General features: G+C 39.7%; 1 protein-coding gene across 3 annotated transcripts in view; it reads left to right on the forward strand.

Moving 5' to 3' along the window:
• Positions 1 to 23874, forward strand: part of STARD13 (StAR related lipid transfer domain containing 13) — a 300545-nt gene that overhangs the window by 45175 nt on the left and 231496 nt on the right. The window contains exon 1 of one of the 3 annotated variants that reach the window (XM_027677747.1): positions 17585 to 17774. The exons of the other annotated variants lie outside the window; for them this stretch is intronic. The gene's annotated coding sequence lies outside the window, so the exon portion shown is untranslated. Of the gene's footprint in view, positions 1 to 17584; positions 17775 to 23874 lie in introns of those variants that run through there. 3 annotated transcript variants of the gene reach the window in all.

A 23874-nucleotide genomic window follows, 5' to 3' on the forward strand; every position in this document is an offset into this window, starting at 1 on the left:
TAAGTCTGCTCTATGCCTTGAAAATAAGGTTGTAGTCCTAGTCTTTTACCCAGTGTCCTTTGTTCTTCTCTGTCTCCAGTCCTCCTTTTACTTCTAGTGCTTATAACACAGAGTTGCTTCATCGGTTTCTGATTAAATGAAAGTAAGTAGAATTTGGACTATAATGTCTGCATTTACATCAAAACTATGGTATACAATACTTAATTACTTCTCTCCTTTAGTACTAATCTATCTCCAGTTTGGGGTGACTAATTCTGCCCTTAACTGAGTGGGAGTTCTGTGCTGTACTTCATACATATCCCAACTTAAATGTGGAAATCCATCAGCTCACAAAGAAATAAGCCAGATTTTCAGAAATTTTTCTCAACAGATATTAGAAGACCAAGGCCCAAAGATGGTTCCAAAACAGTGCACTTTTTGATGCAATACTGACCCTGACAGATTCTTGAGACACATGGTTTATTAAGTAATTGCATTGTTATTCTATCCTAAGCCAAGCCTTGCTTCCTCATTTATTCAGAAACATTCACATTAATATAAATAAGGTATTTCAAAATGGATGCACAACATCCCTTGGATTCTCTTTAGTGAAGGTCATTTCCATAGACAAAAGGGAGAGGCCAGGAGATGTTGTCATTTAGTTTACTTTATGTCTGTGCCATAAAATAAACTCAAGGATGCATCTTGTAGTGTAAAATAATGGGTTATAAATTGCCAGAGAAGCATGTGAAATTTCCTAGTAAATCTTGGCAAGTGTGTCAAAACATTTCAAAAACTGTATAGATGCAATGATGCAGTCCTGGTTTTGATTTTTTTCTATGTAAATAAGTATGTATCATTCTAGGAAAGCCTCCAAAAATTTAAAAAAAAAAAACAAAACAAAGCAAAAACAACAACAGCAACAAAGGCAAAAACCAAACAAATAAAAAAAAAAGAATTATGTTGTCTCTCAAATTTTAGCAGCAGCCATGCATTGCTATTCAGACTAAAAACTCCTTCCATGACTCTGGTTGAAGCAAATGTATGTTATTGTCAAGTTATTTACTTCTAATATTTCGAAATGGGGCTGGAGAAAAATGTCTTTCTAGTGGAAAGAAATTAAATAAATAAAGAGAGCATGGGGTAAAAATGTTGACAAAAGCAACCACTACTGCTAAACCTTAGACTTAAAAATCCTATAATAAACAGATTGGCCATACAGTTACAGGCTATCACAGACAGCATCCTGACCCAGATGCTGGCTTAATCTTTGCTACCAGAGTTCACAGTGAAATAGTGATTAAGATCTACCCTGCAGGGGCATTCCTGGCCAAATGTACTTGTTACTGACCACAAACCTTCTATTTTAGGTCTAGAAAAGAGGAAAGGCTGTCACCTTCTCCAAGCTAGGAGCACTGGCCTTTGCAGGCAGTCACCACAAGCAGAACCAGTGTCTTCTCTTAAATAGTTGTTACAGGCATGTAAGCCTCAATTGTTGAACTTCTTGCTTCATTCTAGTTAATAAGCAGAGACAAATCTTCAAGTACACTGAACAGTAAACAAGTAGAGGGAAGATGGAAAAAAAAAAACTTGTGTATGCTGCCAACTCTGGAATAGGCGGAAGAAACTCTGCTGAAAACAATTCATATAACAGTGCCCATTAAAAAATATTCTCTTTCTTTTTTTTTTCCAAAGGCATACAGCTTCTGCCTCCTCTGAGTGGTATAAGACAAATGTTACTTCTGTTCAATTTATGAATTGAGCATGGTTCCTGAGTTTTCACCTTCAGAACAGTTCCACATTCATTTCCTGTGCTTTCTCATAAAATCTAAATTTGGCAACCTGTTTCTCCTTCTCAGAAGTCTGTAATCAGTGGTACATTTAATTCCCAAACACAGTTCTGCCCAAATAGGGTAATGGTTGGACTAGATGTTCTTAAAGGTCTTTTCCAACCTAAATGATTCTATGATTGATTGTTTCTTTCTGTCCAGAGGTTTTTTCTGCAGCTCTGACGTGGCACCTTGAGCCATTTTTCCTTGCTTGTTTAACTTCAAATCTTCCTATGAAACTACATACTGTCTTTGTGTATGTAGCCAGCTTTGTGTGAAGGGGCAATAAATTATTCAGAATAGCTTCTGAAACATAACATTTTTCTAGACTGTAATTCTTCAAACTGTACTGAGTTGATCCAGTTGATAACCATATTTAACCAGCAACTACTATGCAACTTTCCAGCAGTAATCTTACCCTATCCTTGCATAGTCTCAAAACAATATGTGTTACTTGCAAGAGTAGCATTTCAGGCAAGAAAAAAATTGAAGATATTTGACAGAAATTAGGCAATAAGAAGTATTATGAAATCATACCCTTGGCAGTGGGAATTCTCATGGATCTTCCCTCACCTCAGGGGCTGTATACAAATCCTGCTAATACTGTCAGCTGCTGCAAAGAGGCAAGCATAGTCTTAGCAACCCAGCAGCAAACTGAAAATCCTCTCTGAGGCAGTTTCAAATAGTCTCTCTGGACAGCCCATATTAGCTATTGGAACAACCAAAAAGGTTTCTGTTGCTGTTGACATTATTTAAGGCATCTGAGTTGTCACAGCTTTCTCTACTGTATCAGAGAGAGAAGGGGTAAGTCAGGAAGCCCAGGTGCTGGAAAGGAACCACTTAGTGTTAACCATTAGGACAGACTAAGTGCTTCAGCAGCCCCTCTGCAGCCTCCCTGTGTCTGCACACATAGTTACACCATTTCTCTTTCAACACATTTAGGAAGATCTAAACTAAACCTGCTTGTTTGTTTAAAGCACGATAATGATGGTCTAATATTTGCATTGACTGTTATGTTGTTCAGCTGGGTCAAACAAACAGTGAGATGCCCCTCCCTAGGGGAGACAAGATGACCGAAACAGATAATTTAGTATTCACAATGAGTATCTTTGTCAGTATTTTGCCTTCAGACTGTAAAATCAAAGACTTTTGGAGAAGGCTGCACAGGCATGAGAGTGGCCGGTACAGTGTCAGAGACAGTCTCTGTGTGCAGCACTGGGTAGTGTTGGTGGGTTAGCTATGCCATCACCTTTCACCATGAGTAAGTCTGAAAGTAAAACTGTAGTGTTCTAAAGGAGATTTGTGAAAGCTCCATTACTTTTGACACTTAAAGCTAAGGCAGCTGAATCCTGGAAATTATTTCAGAAAACAGTCCTTTGCTGGCAGAAAGATGAATAGTTTCTCTTTCCTTGATTATTCACTTGCTTTCCCTAATTTCCTTGCTCCATCTTTGTACTACAGTTAGGTAAATTTTATCCTCATTACACACGCATTGCCATGTGAAAAGTTTGATAATCATTGTACCAGCTTAAACCACAAGAGCTCAGATTTAGGCTGGAATAATTTGCTGAAATGTGATATGGAAGTTTCCATAGCATCTGTCTCTCAGTTTGTCTGCTTCTGGCCTATGTTTGCATTCTTCTTCTCACAAACATCAGAAGTTCACCAAAGGAGCAATACAAGATGAATAAAACCATAGAACCATAGAATGGTTTGAGTTGGAAGGGATCATACAGATCATCTAGTTCCAACTCACTTGCCATAAGCAGGGATGTCACCCACTAGATCAGGTTGCTCAAAGCTCCATCCAACCTGGCCTTGAACACTTCCAGGGATGAAGCAGGCACAACACCTTTGGGCAAATTGTTCCAGTGCCCCACCACATTCTGAGTAAGGAACTTCTTCCTAACACCTAATCTAAATTCATCGTCTTTTAATTTAAAATGGTTCCCCCTTGTCCTATCACTATCTGCCCATGTAAAAATTCAGGGTACAGGGAAGAGAGGGGCAGAATCACCTCCCTCAATGCTTCTTTTGATGCAGCCCAGGCTGCTGTTGGCTTTCTGGGCAGTGAGCACACACTGTTGGCTCATGTCCAGCTTTTCATCCACTAGAACCCCCAAGTCCTTCTCCACAGGGCTGCTCTCAATGAGTTCCTCTCCCAGCCTGGACTCATATCTGGGATTGCCCCAACCCAGGTGCAGCACCTTGCACTTGGATTTGTTGAACTTCATGAGGTTCTTGTGGGCCTACTTGCCAAGTTTCTCCATGTCCCCCTGGATGGTAACCCATACTTCTGTTGTGTCAACTGCACTGTCCAGCTTCACATCATCGGAAAACTTGCTGAGGGTGCACTTGATCTCACTGTCAATATAATAGATAAAGATATTAAACAACACTGGTCCCAAGACAGAGCCCTGAGGAACACCACTCATCACCGGCCTCCACCTGGACATAGAGCCATTGGCCACAACTCTCTGTCTGTGTCCATCCAGCCAATTCCTTATCCACCAAATAGTCCACCCTTCAAATCCATGTCTCTCCAATTTAGAGATAAGGATGTCATATGGGTCTGTCAAAGGCTCTGCAGAAGTCTAGGTAGATGACATCAGTCAGTCTTCTCTTTTCAATTGCTGTAGTCACAAATAGAGGAGATAAATCCCTGAAATTATATTCAAAAGCCACAGTCTTTAAAGTCACTCATGATTCCTTAAAATATATGTATTCTTCTGAGTGGTTTGTAAATATTTTAATTGAGTAATCATACCCAATGAGAAAGGAATCAGAAAGTGTTAAGTCTTTGACAATGAATTTGAATTGGCAGTGTGCTCAGGTGGCCATGAAGGCCAATTGCATCTTGGCCTATACAGAATAGCATGGCCAGCAGGACCAGGGCAGTGACTGTCCCCCTGTACTTGGCACTGGTGGGGCCACACCTCGAGCACTGTGTTCAGTTTTGGGCCCCTCACTGCCAGAAGGACATTGAGGTGCTGGAGCATGTCCAGAGAAGGGCAATGGAGCTGGTGAAGGGTCTGAAGCACAAGACTTATGAGGAATTGCTGAGGGAGCTGGAGCTGTTTAGCCTGGAGAAAAGGAAACTCAGGAGAAACCTTATTGGTCTCTACAATTACATGAAAGGAGGTTGTAGTGGTGTGTGTATTGGTCTCTTCTGCCATGTCTCAAGTGAAAGGATAAGAGAAAATCACTCTAAATTGTGCCAGGGGGGTTCGGATTAGATATTAGGAAAAAATAATTCACTGAAAGGGTGGGTTGGCATTGGAATAAGATGCCCAGGGAAGTGGTGGAGTGATCATCTCTGCAGGTGTTCAAGATATGGCAGCTGGGGATACGGTTTAGGGATGATTGTGGTGGTGCTGAGTTGATGGTTGGACTCAATGACCTTGAAGGTGTCTTCCAACCTTTATGATTCCTTGATTCTGCAAATTTGCTTTATTCAGATTAGATTGAGTTCATTCAATTTAAATGACCCAAACAGAGCAACAGTGAAGACTACATCTATGATCAGGAACCAGACCTGCCAAAGTCAGCTTCTTACCTTTATAATCGGATGGCTTAAACCCTGCTAAGTCCTTGTGCCTCTTGTATTCTTGGTCAGTGCCTTGCTTAGCCACTCTGAAGCACTTTCCTGAGAGGTACTTTTCTGTTTTCATTAACAAGGCATTGGAACTTAGGTGGAATTTAAGCTATCTGAAAATTGCCCTGCAATAATTTCTTCTTCTCTAATTCAGTTGTACAAGAACAAAAACTACTAACGAACATATCAGAGTGAAGCACAAATTCCTATTCCCATTCCTCCCATAATTTGGAAGTCTGTACTTCACTTTACCCTGTGAAACTGAGACTCCAAAAGTAGAGGAGGAGAATGGAGGCAAACTTGTGATGATTTCTTCATGAAGTATAATATGGTTATTATTACCTCCTTTTAGTCGTCTTCTGCAGACATGGGAAGTCTACCCAGGTAGGAGAACTGAGTGCTATATAACAATACCCAAAGAAAACACGGTAGGAAGTTAAGGTGAGGAAAATGGACAATTACTTGTTTAAGAAAGGAGTGATGCACTGAGCTTTATATATTCTAATTTCCTTTGTGTGTCTGTGAGTTTTTCACTTTCTGTATTTCAATTGCACATTTTGTGAGTAAAACTTTGCAAAGTTTTTAGCATTTATGGTTGTTTTCTGCTTGCTTGGAAAAAGAGTTGAAGAACTGCTGATTACTTTAGCAACAAGAGTCAGATAAATGCTGGCTTAGGAATTTTAATTATTAAGTTAAAAGAAAGCATTTTTTATTAATTTCACAAATTTGAGGGACTAATGGCAAATATAGAATTTTGTATTGAGTACATTTTTCTCTGACCTCAGTATTCTTAATAATGTAACCATTTCCCATTACAATATGACGTGTTGTGTCCTGCTTGTTGTGAATGGAGGGATCAGTTCAAATTTGCTTCTTACTTCAGTGGAAATTAGCTACATGGCTGTTTTTACTGAGAAATTACAGAAACTTTTGAAAATAACTAAAGTTATAACAAGAACAGTAACTTAAGGATATGCTTAAAGATTGTATTGAAAAGAATTAGTACATTGAAATCATGTAGTAAAACATGTAGATTCTATAAAAATTACTGTCCTTGCATATGCAATAAACATGCATGACTAATTGTTATTTAATATAGAATTAAAAAACAAAAATGTATGCCTTTTAAATCACAAGATTGACTTCAGCAGGCATCAATGGCTACTGGATTGGAGAAAACATGCACTCTGGTTTTGTAAAATATATCCCATAAACTATATTCAGCAGTCCCTTTTAGCTTCAGCTCTGCCAAAATTCTCCTGAAGAAAAGTTGTAACATGAGGGGACATAATCTGTCCTTTATCAAAAGCAAAGCTGATAAACAAATCTACATGTGATAGGGTAACTAGCACTCCAAAAATTCAGAGAGCTTCAAAGCAGTTGATCCCTCATGCAGTTTGAAATAATTTGTGGTACAGAATACCATCACTCTCCAAAAATGTATAGTATATGGTATATATTACCTATATATTGAGATCCTGAGAAAATTAAAATTCCAGGGCAAACAAATTAAGAAAACTGAATAATTGGTCAAAAAGACAACTAACCTTGACTTTCAAATTCCTTCAGAAAATTTACCAATTCAATTACCAATTACCAACTGTAATTACCAATTACAGTTCAACTTGGTGCTGAATTTAGTAATATGAAAAAATAAAAAAAAAGTGAGATTATTGAGTTACATTGCACAGTGTGAAACACTTGGGCTGTTCAGGTTAATGTGTAGAACTTTATAGCTGTCCTATGGAGAAGATACTGTGCTGCCAAGGAATTTTGTTGCACAGCTTCATCATGGTCCCATATGCACACATTAAGAGATCCCATAAACAGCATTTTGGGAACTCCTGCTTTATCTTGTTCATAAGCATTACTGCATGGTTTATATTTATCTGTAAAGTTTCAGAAGACTCAATAGTTAACACAACAAACATATTATACTAGAAGGGGAGTGTATTCAGTAACATGTAACTTGGGTTATGATTTTTTTTCATATATTGACTCCTTTATTTTTTGTGTATTTGAATATTTTAGAATCATAAGGCCACCTCAGGAAAGACAAATATTATTATTGCTCTTGCCAGAAAACATTAAAAAATTATGCATTTATGGTCACATTGAGCCCATAAAATAAAAGAAGTATATCAAGATTCTACTTTACACTGGAACCTGTGCAGTGTGAGACCATTCAAGTGTGTCGTCTATCTCTACAGAAGTGGAGCAAAAGTCAACAGAAAATAAGCCTTATCTAAGTCAAGGCTGTGATGAACTACATTCCTCTGTCAGAGCACGGGAATAGGCACCTGTAAAAATTACAGACTGGGTCTTAGGTGCAGGGAACCAGAAGAAACATGTAGAAATCTTTTAATCTGCTTATCAGTGAAACGAAGATATTCTTTTGAGGTGCAGATGGAGATACTGGATAAACCATGGGATGGGCAGTAAGCAGAACATCTTGTGAGACCAGAAACTTGTACAAAAGATGAAGGGACCAGGTTGGGTTGCATTTTCAAGCTTTGGCTGACAATCAAGGATTTCATATGTTTTTCAAGTGAGCCAACAGAACTACAGTATAGCAAAGAAAAAAAAACCCACAAAAAAAACAGAAACAGAATTTTATTGAATTAACAACCTTGCAAGGTATACTTTGTAATATGTTGAAATTCTTGAGCAGGAGTAAGAAAAATGAGTTACAAATATCTTCGCACACAGAAGTATCACTGAAAGTTTGTGGCATTCTTATAAGGCATTTAGGTGCTTTTGAAACTTCTTCCTAGGTAACATATGCCCAGCTTACAAAAGCAGACTCCAGTGATATGTCTAGGATCTCTCCATTCTTTGTGTAAAACTCCAATAAAAAAAAGTTAGCTTGATATTGTAACAGACATATTTCCTCGGTAGTACCACGGCACCCCAGACTATCATATGATTTGACACACCTAGGGATCTATGATCCTTTTGGTAGTGCCACATCACCAGCTATCCTATAACCAGCAATCTGTTAAGTTCCATGAATGAAACCAATTTATAGAGATGCAAAAAAATTTTTTTAAATGTCATGAACTTCATAGAAAGTTTAGGAGGATGCACTTGAGATTTCATTTTATGACATTCTTGTGTGGCTATTTTCTGTAGGAGAGAGTGTCATCACCCTGAGGATTTTTCTTAAAATTGCTCCAAGTATGGGGTATTTTAAATTGTAATAAAAATAGAAATAGAGTTTTCTTGCCTCTCCAAGTTTTTGTTCAAAGTAAAGCTCTTGCAAAACTCCTGCCCAGTTTTGAATTATCTCAGAGCTAAGACTTTTACAGTGCAGCAAAGGGAAACCTCTTCTGAATCAGCTTGGAGTTCTCCTAAAATAAATCAGACAGGACATTGAGGCCAATGTCTGCATTTGAAACATTTTTCTTCCAGAAAATAACTTCAGTAAAATCTCACCAGACTTTTGGATTATATTACTGGATTCTCCTTATCTGTGCTTTCTATGGATTCTGAAATTCTTTGACATTTAGACTATCAATCCAATGCTTCAAAAATTTGGTCTAGAATAGGTAATATTTTAGTGTCAAAGATTTAACAGCTCAATTATAAAATATAACCAGAGAAACTTTGTCTGGCCTTAATCTAATCTTTGTGATTAAGTAGTTAGTAATATGGTATATAAACTACTGTAAGTTTTGCAGTTACTATTTATTGTTCCTATTCAAGCAGTATAATGGTGACATTTCAGTAGTTATGATAATTTTTCACTGTGGTAAAAGTCTTCACAGTTAGTCTGGGGACTCATTTACTTAAATTAAAATGTGAAAAAATTGCTGAACCTGCCAAGAAACAACAGAACATAACACTGCAGCTTGTATGTGTTCCATTCTGTATGATGTACATCGCATATCAAGACCAAGAGAAAAGTACACAAAGCCAATAACTAGAAGAAAGAATACAGACTGCCTTTTACTAACATGCCTGACCAAAATCAGTACCTGTACTGATAGAAAGTGGAGCACCAAGTATTTGTGTAAATAAGGATCTAGACTCTCAAGAGTTCGTCTCAAGCTGTACTTTCATCTGATGTACTATAGAGTTTGCCAAGATATTACAAATAACTGTAGCTATATATATATATGGGAAAAGATCATGTTTGGAAGATTGAAAGATTGTTCAACTAAAAAAGATTATCCCGTGAAGATAAAAATATGCCAAAGACCCTAGGGTTTTTAAAATAAAAGTTGTAATAATGTCATGTATCTATTATGCAAGAGGGCTATCAAGATAGCCCTCTGTTTTATATTTTGTATAGTATAGATCATGTATTATCTTGATTTGTCCAAGCATGGTAAGAACTTAACAGTTTTAGCCTTATCTTGGGGGACATATAATGCACTGAAGTTAAATAAAAAAAAAAAGCAAAGGGAAAGAAAAAAAAAAGGAGAAAAAAAAAAGCTAAAAGAGAGAAACAGAATTAAAAAGCCTTAGTGGGAAACCCCCAGTATTCCAAGCAAGCGGAGACAAAATCAGTTCTTTCTGAAGTGAAGGCAAAGTGCATTATACAAGTTCAGAAAATGCTTTTGAAATCAAACTTTTCAGACATGACAAAGCCTGCATTTTGTATGTGAATGATAGACAGATAACTCTAAATTTGCCACTTCAGTGTTCTCATAGAAAACTTCAAGTAAAAGAATTTACCATGAATACAAACAAAAAAAAGAAAAAGCTAAAATAGTAAGAATTGCTATAAGTTAGAATGCACACAGTCTCAGTTTTTATCTCAGATCACCTCTTGTTTGCAATGTTTCCACTTTAATATAAAGTTCTTAACAAGACGAATTTAAGTTGCATTAAATCGACCAAAGATATCTTAGTTAAAAAAAAGACTAGACCTTCTTGATGGATGTTCTTCTTATTTGGAAATTGCGTTGAAATGTTTGCAAATGCCAAGGAGTGGTCACACAAACAGCTTTGGACACACAGCATGTAATTCCAATGTAAATTAAAATAAATGTGTAAGAGCAGCATGTACGAGGTCGAAAACTACAAAATTAAGAACAAAATTTCGCTTATGCATCCAATTTAAAATCAGCAGTAATATATAAAAAAATAACCTTCTAGATACAGCATGGCAAATAAAAGCATTCCATTTTGCGAAGGAAGTATTTTATTTAAATTTGGGGTTACAGTTCAGAAACAAACCCCCCAAAGATCCAAAATTCTCCATGACAGTGAATGATTCCTTAGCCTGGGTGTAATATGTTAGGAGCCTCCAGCAGCTTGCAAGGTGGGCTACTAACTCATATAGCCTAACTGGCAGGTAAAGGTATTTTCCGCAGAGGAAGGTTGTCAAAATTAAGCTATCTTTGAAAAGTAATTCAAGTTTGATGAATTGACAAATATCAATTAAATTAAATCGCTTATTACTTAGATTTCAAATGAAATTGCTATCACTTTGGTATTTTAAATTTTAAATTTAAACATATATTGGTTGGATTGCAATTAGGTTGGTGTCTATCGTCTACCCAGGTTTTTTCCAGCAGGGCTAAACCGTATATTGATCAGTTTATGCACATTGTCCCTCTAAGTGTTCTGCAGCCCATTTCCCCTTGTTGTTGTTTTGGTTTGGGTTTTTTTAAGGGTGGCAATATCAAACAGGACTATAGAGAAGTGAGCAGGGTCAGAGAGTAATTGGGAGAGCTTCTCACTTTTTTAAGTTTCTTAAGACAAACTATTAAAATACAAACTATAATCCTTCCAACATTTATCCTGGAATGTCTGGATATAGCCCAAGTACATATCAAGCTTTCCTTGCAAGGATATCTAGAGATGCCTCTTGAACCTGCAAATCTTGCAATTCTACATTATAATGCATTTTACTAGGAAGATTTTGTTTATAATTGGTATTTTTAAGTCTCTTGCACTTCAAAATACACTTGTTTGAGGTACATAACTGGATGAACTAGCTGAAATCCTAGTCCCCTTGAATTAGGCTAGGAATTGTTTTCAGTTATTTGCCAGAGTTATGTCAACAGATCTTTTTATTTGGATTATTGTGGTTGATGGGGTTTTTCAAAAATACGTCATATCACAGGGAACTGAAATATTTGTGAATAGAATTATCACTGCTGATAATCATCTCACAGCAGGGTTTTTCCCTCTTTCTTGTAAATTCTCTTAGGAGTTCCAAACAACGTTTTCCTGTTCTTTTTAATGACCATAACTTTTATAAATAAAGCTTACCAAATACCTTAACAAGGATAAATAGAATTATTGAATACTTTCAGTTATGGTACTTCACAAAAAGCTGGATAAGTGCAAATAACACTAAAGAACTCCCAAAATATAATGTATATTAGAACTTGGAGTCAATAATGGTTAGGCTAAGTCTCTGCTTGATAAGTGAAATCCTGGGACATGCTCATGTTTTCACCTTCACCTGCCTCAGAACATCTTTAGTGCATTTGTGTTTTGAAGTACTGTATGTTATAAAAGTAGCTGCTACAGATCCCTCAGCCTGTCTCATTCCAGCAGAAGATATCTGAAGCAAGGGACAGGGAACACGCCTGAACTTCAAGGTTCTGGTAATAGTGTTGTTGCTATTTAATGACCATCATACTCTTACAGCAAGACAGATTTTTTTGAGCTCTAGGCCTCATTTTCCAACCTATGTATTATACTTCTATGGTATTAGCAACATGTTTACAAGCTCTGGGAATGCAGAAGCTATTCTTTTCCTTCAAGAAAGATGCCTAAGGCTGCTTTATCAAAGCAGGTTTTCTTCAAAAATTGAGATCAAACTGATTTGTTTAACAGAATGTATTTTAGGGTTTTTAACTGAGCTGTCTTCTTCCCATGCTAAAAAGGACATGCTAAAATCTCTAATCACTATTCTGTTTCTGCTTATGACTTTAAAAGCCACAGAAGAGTCTTCATAAAGTAAGATTTCCAGGAGGAGTAAAATATTATGCAGTAAATATTATGCATATATGCAGCCAATATTATGCAGTAATAATACATTTACTTCACAGTTCCTTTTTTTAATTTATTCTAGCAAGACAGGGCTTCAGCTATTTACAAATACCACGAATAGTTACAAATACCATGAATAGCTGATTTTCTGAAAGTTGTTTTGATCACTCACATGGCATTTATGTCTGTTTCTGACCTCTGAAAAATGAAATGTAGTTCAAATTCTGAAAACTTTACGTAGATAACTAGCATTAATTATTAAAAATACAAGACTACATACTACATAAATTAGTAAGGGCTTAAGGACTCTTTGAATGCAGATAGATGATTATTCTTGTGCATTAAATGATAATCTTAAATATAGCATTTAAATTCTACACAATTCCTTCAGCTTCTTAATTTCTATATTTGCCATGGCTATTCTTGACACTTAGAAGTAAAAGAAAGAGGATAAACCACAGCAGATTATTATAGTAGCACACCTGATACTGTGGCTTTTATCTTAGGCAGGTAGCAGGAACATGTATTTCAGTTTATGAAACAAAAAGTGGTGGAAAAAAAACCCCAGGAACACAGAGAGGTGACCTGCAAGAAGTGTCATTGACAGAGCCTGAGTCCCGTTCAAAATTTTATCTATAAGACTCTTTGCTTCTCCAGGTTGAAAGCTTTTGCCAGTTTTATCGAGGAAGGAGGAGTGAAATCTGACCTCTATAATTTAGGCAATTAATTATTATCTAGAATTTAGATATTTCAATATCTATGGTTCATTATCATCCATGGGGCTTGGTAAAGTAGGCTTGCAGCTCTTACAATTTTCTTCCAGAGAAACAGGAGATGTAGGAGGAAGACAAGAAGGAGTGGGAGTGGAGATTGTGCAGAGTAGGTCTTGACTGAACACTAAGTTAATACATCAGTAGAATATTATCTGGATCTGGGAGTTAGGAAACATATCCAGTTTCCACATTATAGAGAAAGAAGTCTGTCAAATGAAGTACATAAATTTCTTATACAGTCAGAGGAAAAGACATTGATGTCTTTGAAGAGCTCCAGAGGGAGATCCCATCTGATTAAGTGCAGGCATTTAGGAGATTTAGACAATGAAAAGAAAAATGTGCCTCTTCACTCATCTTTCCCACTTCCAAAAAATTATACAAGGAGATTTATTTGTTGCTATGATCAGTGTCCTTATGTCATTTGGACAAGCTTTTTATAATTGAAATGCTGCAACTCATAAGCCTTTTGAAAACAGAGGAGACAAAACATTAAAACTGAACAATGTACATTAACTATAAATAATACCTGGAGACCAAGCATAATGATATTTCTGATTTCAACTGCATACTCAAACTTACTCCTACCTCCCTTTAACTTTGGCCAATGTAAAACTTAAAAAATATAATTTATTGTTTGTGTTACACTGTATCTTTAGTTACAGAGATTTTTTGTTTACTTCCTCATTCCCAATGATTTCTTTTTCCCCAGAGAAGATTTTCAATAATACACTTATCTGCTGCAATTCTGCAACATAAAATAATAGTTTTCTTTTGTATGACTATTCTTGACCCACTACACTTCTCCCTGTCTGACATTCAAAAAGGGACTAACTACATCCCTGTCTTGATCCTTGTCCTCTAGAGACAGGTGTCCAATGGAATTCACTGCACTCATTGAGGCTCTGTAAGGAGCAACTTGGCAGGGCTGACACCTGTTAAAGAACCTGTTAAAAAAAACCCTTTCCTGCTTATGAAAAAATAAAACAGCATGTGGGGTGAGTGATACAAATCCTATAAAATCACTGAATAAGGTCTGGACAACCCACCACCTCCTTCATAATGTATTTTTCTTCAGTTACCCTTCATGCTGGAAAAAAATGTCATTTTTAAAATCAAGTGTCTCAGGGTAGGAAGTGAAAATTTATTGTCCTACTGCTTCTACAGAATTCACCTAATCACCCCATGGTGATTACTTCAGAAAAGTAAAGAATTGTTCTAAAACGTTTTTCAGATTTAAGATTGCCACCCTGACATGCTGAAGAATTAATGCCTCCTGTCTCACCCCTTTCATCACCGCCTGCTCCCCAACCCATTCCACACCTCTCACTGGTTTACGCCATAGTCCAGTCCTCTCCTGTTCTTGCATTATCTCCAGCTCCCACTTCCCACTATTTTCTCCACACCTGCCCATGTCTCCTCTACTTCCCTTCCCCCAGAATGTCCCCACCCCCCCTTCATGATTCTGGCAAGGGACAACAGGTGCTTTACCTATAGGTATCTTTCCACTGCCTGAACAATTAGCACATGTATGCTCAGCAGCAGCTGCTCAGAAACCATATGGGATGTTATCTCATCCTTATCTTATAGTGGGGCATCATTTGAGTCTCTTGTGTCTATACAGCCACAAATTTTGATTAAACTTTGATCTCTTTGATTTCTTGCCATCTTTCAAACTGGCATGATGGTACCTGAACTTTCAAAAGTCATGGGAGACATGTCACAGTAGCTGAGCAACACAAAGCCAGAACTGTATGACTTTGTCCTCTTAAAACACCAAGAGAGAAAAAAAAAGAAAATATAAAAGAAGTACTTAGAGTATAACTAGTATAACTACTTTACCTATAAGTACCACTAAAATATAATGGAAGAGATTTGGAGAAAAATTTATATTTAGCATGTTAATTAAAACTATAAATTCCAATCATTAAAAGTTAGGAAAGGTCTATTAGAAAAACTAAATGAAATTAGAAAACTAGAGCATCCTGAGGAAAAAATTAAGAAACTGATTTTAAAAAGGTATTTAAAAATGTTTTGATTGGTGTGGAGTGATATGTTTCAGTTTTATTTATTAAGGAAGAATAGAAATTTGAGTATTATTTATTCTCATTTGTATTGAACTAAACAACAAAGGACGACAATCAAAATTGTTTCCCCACCATTAGGAGTGCTGTAATGTGATTCAAATTCATTCTTCAAAGCCTTGATTCTCTGTTCTATCAGTTTCTCCTGAGTGTCATGATGTCAAGATAGGAGGCTGATCCTCCACATCTGGATTTGATGCATTGCCAGGCTTCACTCTTGGTAATTAAAGGAACTGCAATTACAGCCTGACTTTGACTTCTAGCATCCAGGATTTTCATTCTTCCTCCCTACCCATATTCTTCCCTTTCATTCCTCCATAATGGACTTTGAAGAAAAACCTTTTGTATCACCAGAAAAATAAAAGATGAGACTGTACAAATCTGCCCATTCAGGCTCATTTTAATATGTCAAACCAAGTAAGCAAATCTTAAATGTTTTCAGAAATGCTTAATTTTAGACGTTCCTCTCTTGAGCTCTGTTGAAGTCTAGAAGTTTGAAAAATTTTCTCTCGTCTGGAGTCTCCTTTTGAGTTTAAATATCAGAGATGAGCTCAGGCTGTCTCACTGCTAACAAAAGTCATCAACGGACCAAAGGGAAACTGTGGTATAATCAAATGGCTCAAACACAAATGCTTTCAGAGTCATGCACCTCTGACAGCCAGTGCTGCCCACCTTCGAGAATTTGGATAAGTTTTACATTGATAACTAACTATCTGACATTATCCATGCAGTTCCTATTATTCATAAAACTACTGAAATCAAGGCAATCTAATAATATCTCAAATTTGACATAATTTTATTTCTGAAGTCGAACAGAATCAGTCTCGACTGAGCACGACTTACTGACATCTGTCAGCTACGACAGAGGGGCAGATTGACTGTGTAGAAAATTACAGATTTAATTTTCAGAAATGTGTGTAGCTATTTAGAGGTGCAGTTAGCCAATTTTAAGTGCAATATATGCATGGCAGTAACTGTAGCCTTTAACATAAAAGCAGGAACTTCCACCAATGTGTACAATTGCAGAAATACTTATGAAAATATCTCCAGCAAGGGAGACTCCACAACCTCTCTGGGCTCTGTTCCAGTGCATGGTCACCCGCACAGTAAAGAAGTTCTTCCTTGTGTCCAGATGGAACCTCCTGTGCATCAGTTTCTGCCATGTCCTCTTGTCCTATTACTCAGCACCACTGAGGAAAGCCTGGCTCTGTGTTCTTGACACCCTCCCTTCAGATATTTATAGACATTGATGAGGTCCCCTCTCAGGCGTCTCTTTACGCGCCTGATCAAGCCCAGTTCTCTCAGCCTTTCCTCACAAGAGAGATGCTCCAGTCCCTTGATCAACTTTGTAGCCCTCCTGGGCGTGCTCCAGGACCATCATGTCTCTCTTGTACCGAGGAGCACAGAACTGGAAAATCTGATTGTGTTTTGATTACTTTTAAGCCTTGTCTACCTCTGCCTAGCTGTGCAGCCAAGGTATCAGCAGCGGGCTCCGCACGCCCAGCCACGGCATGGGGCAGGTCTGGCATATGGGGAAACTGAGGCAGGGCGCTATGAAGGAGTCACTTTATGGAGGGGCAAAGACAGCCCCAGCTGTGACAGTTCTCACACCACGCGGGAGGCTCCCGGGGCCGGCCCGAGGCAGGGCGAGCTCGGCGGCCCCTCACGGTCTAGGCACCCCGGCGGCCCCTCGCCTCCGCCCCTGGGGTCGGACAGGGCAGACGGGCGGCGACTCCGGGGCGCAGCCTCGCCCGCTGGGGGAGCCGGTCCCCGCTGGCTGCGGCTCCTCTCCTCACACCGCCCCTGCGACCGCACCCGCGGCACGGGGGCCCCGCGCGCTGCCCATCGCGCTCCCCGCCCGGACGGCAGCGCTGCCCACCCGGGCCGCCAGGGGGCGCTCTCGGCCCACGCGGCGCCGTCCGCCAGGTGGCGCTGCCGCCCCGCGAGCCGCCGGCGGCCACCGCCCCCACCCTCCCCTCGCGGCTCCGACCGGCGCGATGACGTCACAGCGGCGCGAGCGGAAAGGGGGGGGGGGGAAGGGATGAGTTGCGCGCGCATCTCAGGGCGCTGGCCCAGGCGCGTGCCCCACGCCTCGCCATCCCCCGCGGCGGCGCGAGAACCCCTGAAGGGGGCGGGAGCGAGGCTGGGGACGTTTGGTGCGCGCGCGCCGCCATTGTTGGCCAGGAGAGCGGGAAGGCTCGGCCGCCTCCCCCCTCAGCCGCCCCCACGCGGGGAGGCGCCGCCGCTCCCGCAGCCGCCGCTTCCTCCTTTCCCTCAACCTTCCCCCGCTCCCGGCACGGCGGGGCGGGCGCCGGGCACAGGGGCGCCGCGAGGGGTGCGTGTGCCCCGGAAGGTGCCCCGAGCCCCCCGTGCCTCGCCTGGGCCCCGCCCGGCGGGACGTGCCGGCCCCCGCGTTGCCCCGGCAGCCTGTGTGTTGTGCCCTTGAGCACAAGGGTGTGGACACGGTCCGTTTTCTTTGATTTGTTTTTTGTTGTTGTTGTTGTTTTGTGAAATAGTGCTACTCCCAAGAGAAGGATCGGGAAAAACAGCACTTTTTTGCGAAGTATGCTACTTTCAATTTATTTGGAAGGATTTGGGAGAAATCTGGTGACCTGCAGATCATAATGCTAGCAAGTCCTTTTTAGACTGAAGAAAGCCTTTCTTTGTTCTTTCTCCGCTGTATGACATTTGGAGGAAAAAACCTTTGTGCAGCCTTTCGTGGGATGGTGCTGCTGTTTCGTGTCGCAATCACAGGGAGATTCCCTGCTGCTGCAAGAGCTGCTGTTGCAAAATCAAGTTTCTAACTCTTGATGTGGCATTAAGAGCGTGTCTGTCATAAGCCATGACACCTCATTCGGTGTGATGATACCCAGCTGTTATAAGACCTACAAGTCCGTGTTATTTTGAGGCAAGCACAAGAACTTCAGTGGAATTATATTGGTAATAATACTATAAAATGATAAAATGGTTTGGGTTGAAAGGGACCTTAGAGATCATTTAGTTCCAACCCAGTTGCTCTGGGCTGAGACACCCTTCACTAGACCAGACTGCTCAGAGCTCCATCCAACCTGATCTTGAACACTTCCAGGGCTGGGGCATCTACAACTGCTCTGGGCAACTTGTTACAGGACCTCACCACCCTCACAGTGATATGGGGAAACTTGGACGAGGTTCTTGTACACATTATATACAAGCTGCAACTTTTCATAATTTTTTTTTGTTATTTTACAGATAAGCGTAAGTTGGCATGAATCTAAGTAATGTGAGCAAATATTTAAATGTTTTAACAATTATAGTTGCATTTATTTAAGAGAAACAATTATTATATTGTATAACTTTCCTAAGAAAACTGGTACTAGAGATTGTCTCCAAGTACTGTGGAACTTCAGCTATTCACTATTTTCCAATTAAGTTGGAATTTATTGTATAAATTTTTGGAAAAATGTTAGCAATGTGAGCTATATAACTCATTACTTTTGTTGCTCTAGAAGTTTCAAGAGTTTCAGGAATGGTTAATAGAGTCATGAATTTTAAAAATGCATTCAAACATATCATTAAATACTTCTATCACAGCAAATCCATAGATGGCATCTAAGTTGTTTTTTAATAATACTGAAGCCTAGTGGTTAAAACTGGATACATGGGTGTCAGACTTCCAGTGGAGATCTGGGAATCATGCCTAATTACTTTTCTAGGCCTGGGATTAGTGCCCTCTCTTCATTGTTAGCTTGATGAAAATTGGTTCAGGAGATAATTTAGAAGGTTTACATTATTTCAATTACTGTCTATTCTCTTGTCCTCTCTTAAATTCCATTCTTTGCCCCATCACCACCTATTTTTAGCCACTGAAAATATCAACCCTTCTTCCAGGCTTTCCCATCTTTGTCCTTAAGTACTTTTTAGTTCCAGAAGGTGCCTTTTGCTTAATATTTTCTCCGTTAAATTCAGATTTCTATTTCCAAGTGAATTGCTAACAATGTATTTTCTCAATTAGTGCATTGCAAGAACATGGGCAGGGAATAATGTCAGCTTTGACAGAACTCCATGAATGCTCGTAAATTTTGGAAAGAATATCCTTTTTATCCTCTTCAGTGAGATTTGGGTTTTTGTTTGGTAGCTTGTCATAAATATGATGACAGTATTGCTGTCATTTTAGCAGTTCCGTATTTATCGGTAGTGGTTTTCCAAGTTACATTTTTCTGTGTAATGGGGATACCAAAGAAGCAGCTTACTTGGAAAATAGTGAATAGCTGAAGTTCCATAGTACTTGGAGACAATCTCTAGTACCAGTTTTCTTGGGAATTCTTTCAATGTATGTATTTAAGATTCCAATAAATGAAAACAAGGATGTTGGTATTTTAAGGAAAAAAGTGTTAAGGTTGTAGTTATCTACATGGGGTTTTTAAACAAAAGTATTCTGGCACTTGGCGTTTCAATATAGGTTCTTTATTTACAACTAGAAATTTGCCAGATATATTACTAGACCGCTGTCTTTATCCTTTACCATTCTCATCTTTAGCATCTGCTCCAGAGTTCTTCAAGGAAAAACTGACACTGATATTTTTAGAAGAAATGACTCAGCTTGTATGTTGGATTGCCAGGGCAGCCCTGGCGCCAGCACGTGGGAATGGATTCACAGGTCTCTGTGCTTTGAAGTGCCCACAGGCAGAGCACCAACTGCTGTCCCAGTGCGCTCTGACAGCTGTGACTGATCGTCATGACTGCTGGTATATGAAGGAAGCAGACAAACCCTTGTTTAATTCACCTACTGTATTAAATGAGGTTATTGCTTTACCGATAAGTACTAAACAAAACCCCTGATAACAGTGAAATAGGTCACCTGTGTGTGCTGTCCACAGATGTACCCTGACGAGGGGAGGAGGGCACTCACGCTGGCTCCTGTTGCTCAGGGTGGGATAATGCTTCCCCTGCTCCAAACTGGGGCACGCCAAGCAGCTTACTTTGGTCTGGGTCCAAGAGTAGGGCTCGAGTGCTTCCTCTCCTGAGGCTCCAATGCTTTATGCTGCAGATAAGCCTATCAGTGGCTTTTCCCTTAGCATTTTTAAAGATTTGTCCCCAAAGTTTGCTTTAACCTTCATAGGGTTTATGGCTGGGATCTCCTGAGTGTTACATGGGTCACAAAATCATTTTCAGTTATATCATCCTATTATCATTCCTTTTATCTGCTGTTACTGCTCTATAGTTCATGTTTCTTTTCACTACTGGTGTCCTCTTCCAAGCTTAGGGTCCTGACTTTGCTTCTTGCCAGGCCCATGTTCCTTGAGATCACAAACTCAACAAAGGCATGGTCACAACAGCGCAGACTGCCTCCAGTCTTAACCCCTTTAGTCAGCAGATCCACATTGGTGAGCACCAGGTCCAGTAACCCTTCTCATCTGGTTCTTATGTCCAATACCTGGCTCAGGACATTGTCCTTGATGTACTCCAAGAGTCTCCTGTATTTCTTATAGCCAGCTGTGTTGCTTTTCAGCAGATGTCCAGGTAGTTCAAGTCCTCCATCAGGATGAGAGCTTGCGAGTATGGTGCTTTTTGTACCTGAGGCCTTGTCCTTGAGCTCCCCTGGTCAGACCCCCACCACCAGGTGTCTTTTTTTTGTTCCTGTCCTTGGTTTTTACTCACAGGCTCTCAACCTGTTCACGGCTGTTTCTCAGAGGCAGCTTTTCAAAATCTATCCTTTCTTTAACACAGAGCACAACACCCCACTCCTCCTTCCCTTCATGTCTCTTCTGAAAAGCTTCTATCCTTTGATTGCATATTACAGTTTTGTCCCACCATGTTTTCATGATAGGTCATAGTTTTTTAATTGCACCACAGTTTCCAATTCCACTTGCTTGTTTCCCATGCTGTAGCATTGGTGTAGAGGCACTTCAGCTGGGCTGTGAGCTGCGGGCTGCATCACATTTTGGGTGAGCCCTCCCTAATACCTTTGGGACAATTTACAGGTATTTCTCTGTTGTTTTCTCAAGTGCTAGTATTTCCTGGTGCTTCTCTGTCACTCAGAAGTACATCCCCCTTCCCCTTAATACGTATAAGGTGCATTAGGCCAAGGGTGCAGTTGAGCCCAGGTCTTATACATCCTGGATACCTCTAAGTGCAGTGTTTTCTGAAGAGGTAACTCTGAGAAAACAGATAAAGCTGTATCCAATCTCAAATTGTGCAACTAAGCACACTGGGAAGAAAGATCTCGAAGTTACCTATTCTGGTCTGTAACTTTTTGTGGATTTCATGGCATGAGACCCCCCAGTCTCATGGAACCCAGCCTGAATCCTAGCATTTAGTAGTCAGGAAGCACTGTCATGAAATACGCTTCTATGAACGGGCACAAGTTGTTTACATTTTCCAAGGGAGTCATAGAGTTAGTGGATTTTGAAGTTAGTAATTTTCTGTGAAGAAATTAAATGTGTCCTAATACCTATGTGTGTAAACTGTTTTGACATTCATGGTCACTAACTGTGATGTGCAGATACAACCACTGTTGCAGATGGTGCCAAACTGAATGCAAATGGATGGTGTCAGGAATTTACTGCTTGGAGCAGGTGTTTGGGATACAAGAATTGCAGTTCACTTCCTCCACCTCACAAAGTGGAAATGATGGATCATCATCATGGCTAGGCTTTGCGAACGAAGATTTAGGAAGGCTCTATCCATGTTTGTTACAAGCACGCAGGTGGCTAGTGAGGCCAATACGAGATAGACATATCCAATTGCAAAAAGCACAGCAGAAAGACTCCTTAGGTGGTATATACTGCAAGGCATGATTCTTTCTGCGCTGTCTTTTCTCCTCAAGAGAGTTCCTGCGTGCTTTCTCAAAGGAAACAGCAGCATTATAGATGGTATGTCTCCAGGCCTCCCGATTGGAGGCCAGAGTAGACCAGTTATGGTGATCAATATGGCCAAGGCTGAGATGTTGTTTCAGGGAGTCCTTATATCTTTTCTTCGGGGCTCCTCTCTTGCAGCAGCCGGTGGCAAGTTCACCATAAAGCAGGATCTTAGGGAGGTGGTGGTCCTTCATCCTTGAGACGTGCCCTGCCCAGCGCAGCTGCGTTCTCAGCAACATGGCCTCAATACTTGTGATTGCTGCTTGTTCTAGAACAGATGTATTAGTCACATAATCTGACCAGTGGATGTTTAGGATTGTACGGAGGCAGCGTTGATGGAAGCGTTCTAGGAGACGCAGTTGGTGGCGGTAGATGACCCATGATTTGGAACCATATAAGAGAGTAGACAGCACTATGGCTTTGTAGAATAGATAAATGATAAGCTGGCATCCGCTCTGAAGCAGCTGAAGATAGGATAACCCAAGAGGATAATTCATGTGCTGAAATAGGAGCAGATGTCAATTAAGACAACCTGTCTGGCCATTCGGGTTCTGGTTCTGTACCATGTGTCACCAGTACAGTCTTGTCAAACAGCCTGTTTGTGAAATTTGGTGTTGCTTGACATCATTATTTGTTAGAAGGTGGAGATGCTGTAGGCATTATGAATCAGGAAAATTTAATCATTGGAGCAACCCTAAATTACACTTTGATGTTAAAACCAACTAGATGCTGTTTTAAGTTGATTTAGTTGGGGGGGTTTTGTGGCATTTTTTGATGTTTGGTTTTGGTGTTTGGTTTTTTGTTTTTTTTTTTAAATGAGAAGTCAAATACAGAACTATTTGCTTTTACTAGAAACAAAATGAAGCTGCAACAGAGTTTTCATACTAGGCTGTCTGTGATACTATACATTTGAACTTCTGCAGCAGTGTGCAACTATTTTCCAAAACCTTTTTGCCCCACCCCTTTTCTTCAACTGAAGTCTTCTCTTTTCCCCTTTCAGTTTCTCTCTCTTGTCTTGGGTGAAGCACCATGCTGATACAGCTCATGGCTTTCAATCCTAAGTACTAGCTCAGGTTTCTTCATCTGCTAAATATTTCCATAAACTAGTATTTGGAAGACTCCGTTGATACAAGGGCTCCTGTCCTGTCCTGCCTAGCTCAGAGCAATTATCCTAGAACTGATGCAGGAACTCTTGAAAAAGAGACAGGACTTCGGGTTTTTGTTTTCTTTTATACAATGGACATTATCACTATGCAAGATCAATGTGTTGATTGCAAATTAAAAGCCAAATTTATGATTTCACTATCTGAAAGATTAAAAGCTATTATAAAAATAATTTAGTCTGTTTCTGAGCTGCTTTGACTTTGCCTTTGAAAAGTCAAAAAGTCAAATATATAAAATGCGGTAAGGGTTGTGTTACGTTATTTTTTCATGGTACCACCTCTTTGAGTTCCTCTTTCTCCCATGTTGTGTGCCTCTTAATCATTAAAAAACCCAAGCATGTATTGTTATTGTTCTATATCTTGAAGTTAGCATTTCCACAGTATTTTTCTATATTGTACTCTATTCATCATTCAAAGACATAGTGGTGTACTTAAAAACAGACACATAAAATTATAAAAATGCACAGTTGGGCTTAGTGAAAGAAACTGAAGGCAGGTGTGTAAAGGGAAATTAAGAAAAGCCAGAAACAACCTTAAGTTCAAAAATCACTTTAATTTCCCCTAGAGCATCCCCTAGAGAAGGTTTCATCACATTCATACAGGTATGGTTTGTGTCACTTCTGAAAACCTGTCTGAAGAAATCAGTAGCTCGAGGCAGCAT

This window comes from Neopelma chrysocephalum, unplaced genomic scaffold (genome assembly GCF_003984885.1).
Source record: "Neopelma chrysocephalum unplaced genomic scaffold, ASM398488v2 Primary Assembly neopelma1_43, whole genome shotgun sequence".
Taxonomy (NCBI): Eukaryota; Metazoa; Chordata; class Aves; order Passeriformes; family Pipridae; genus Neopelma; species Neopelma chrysocephalum.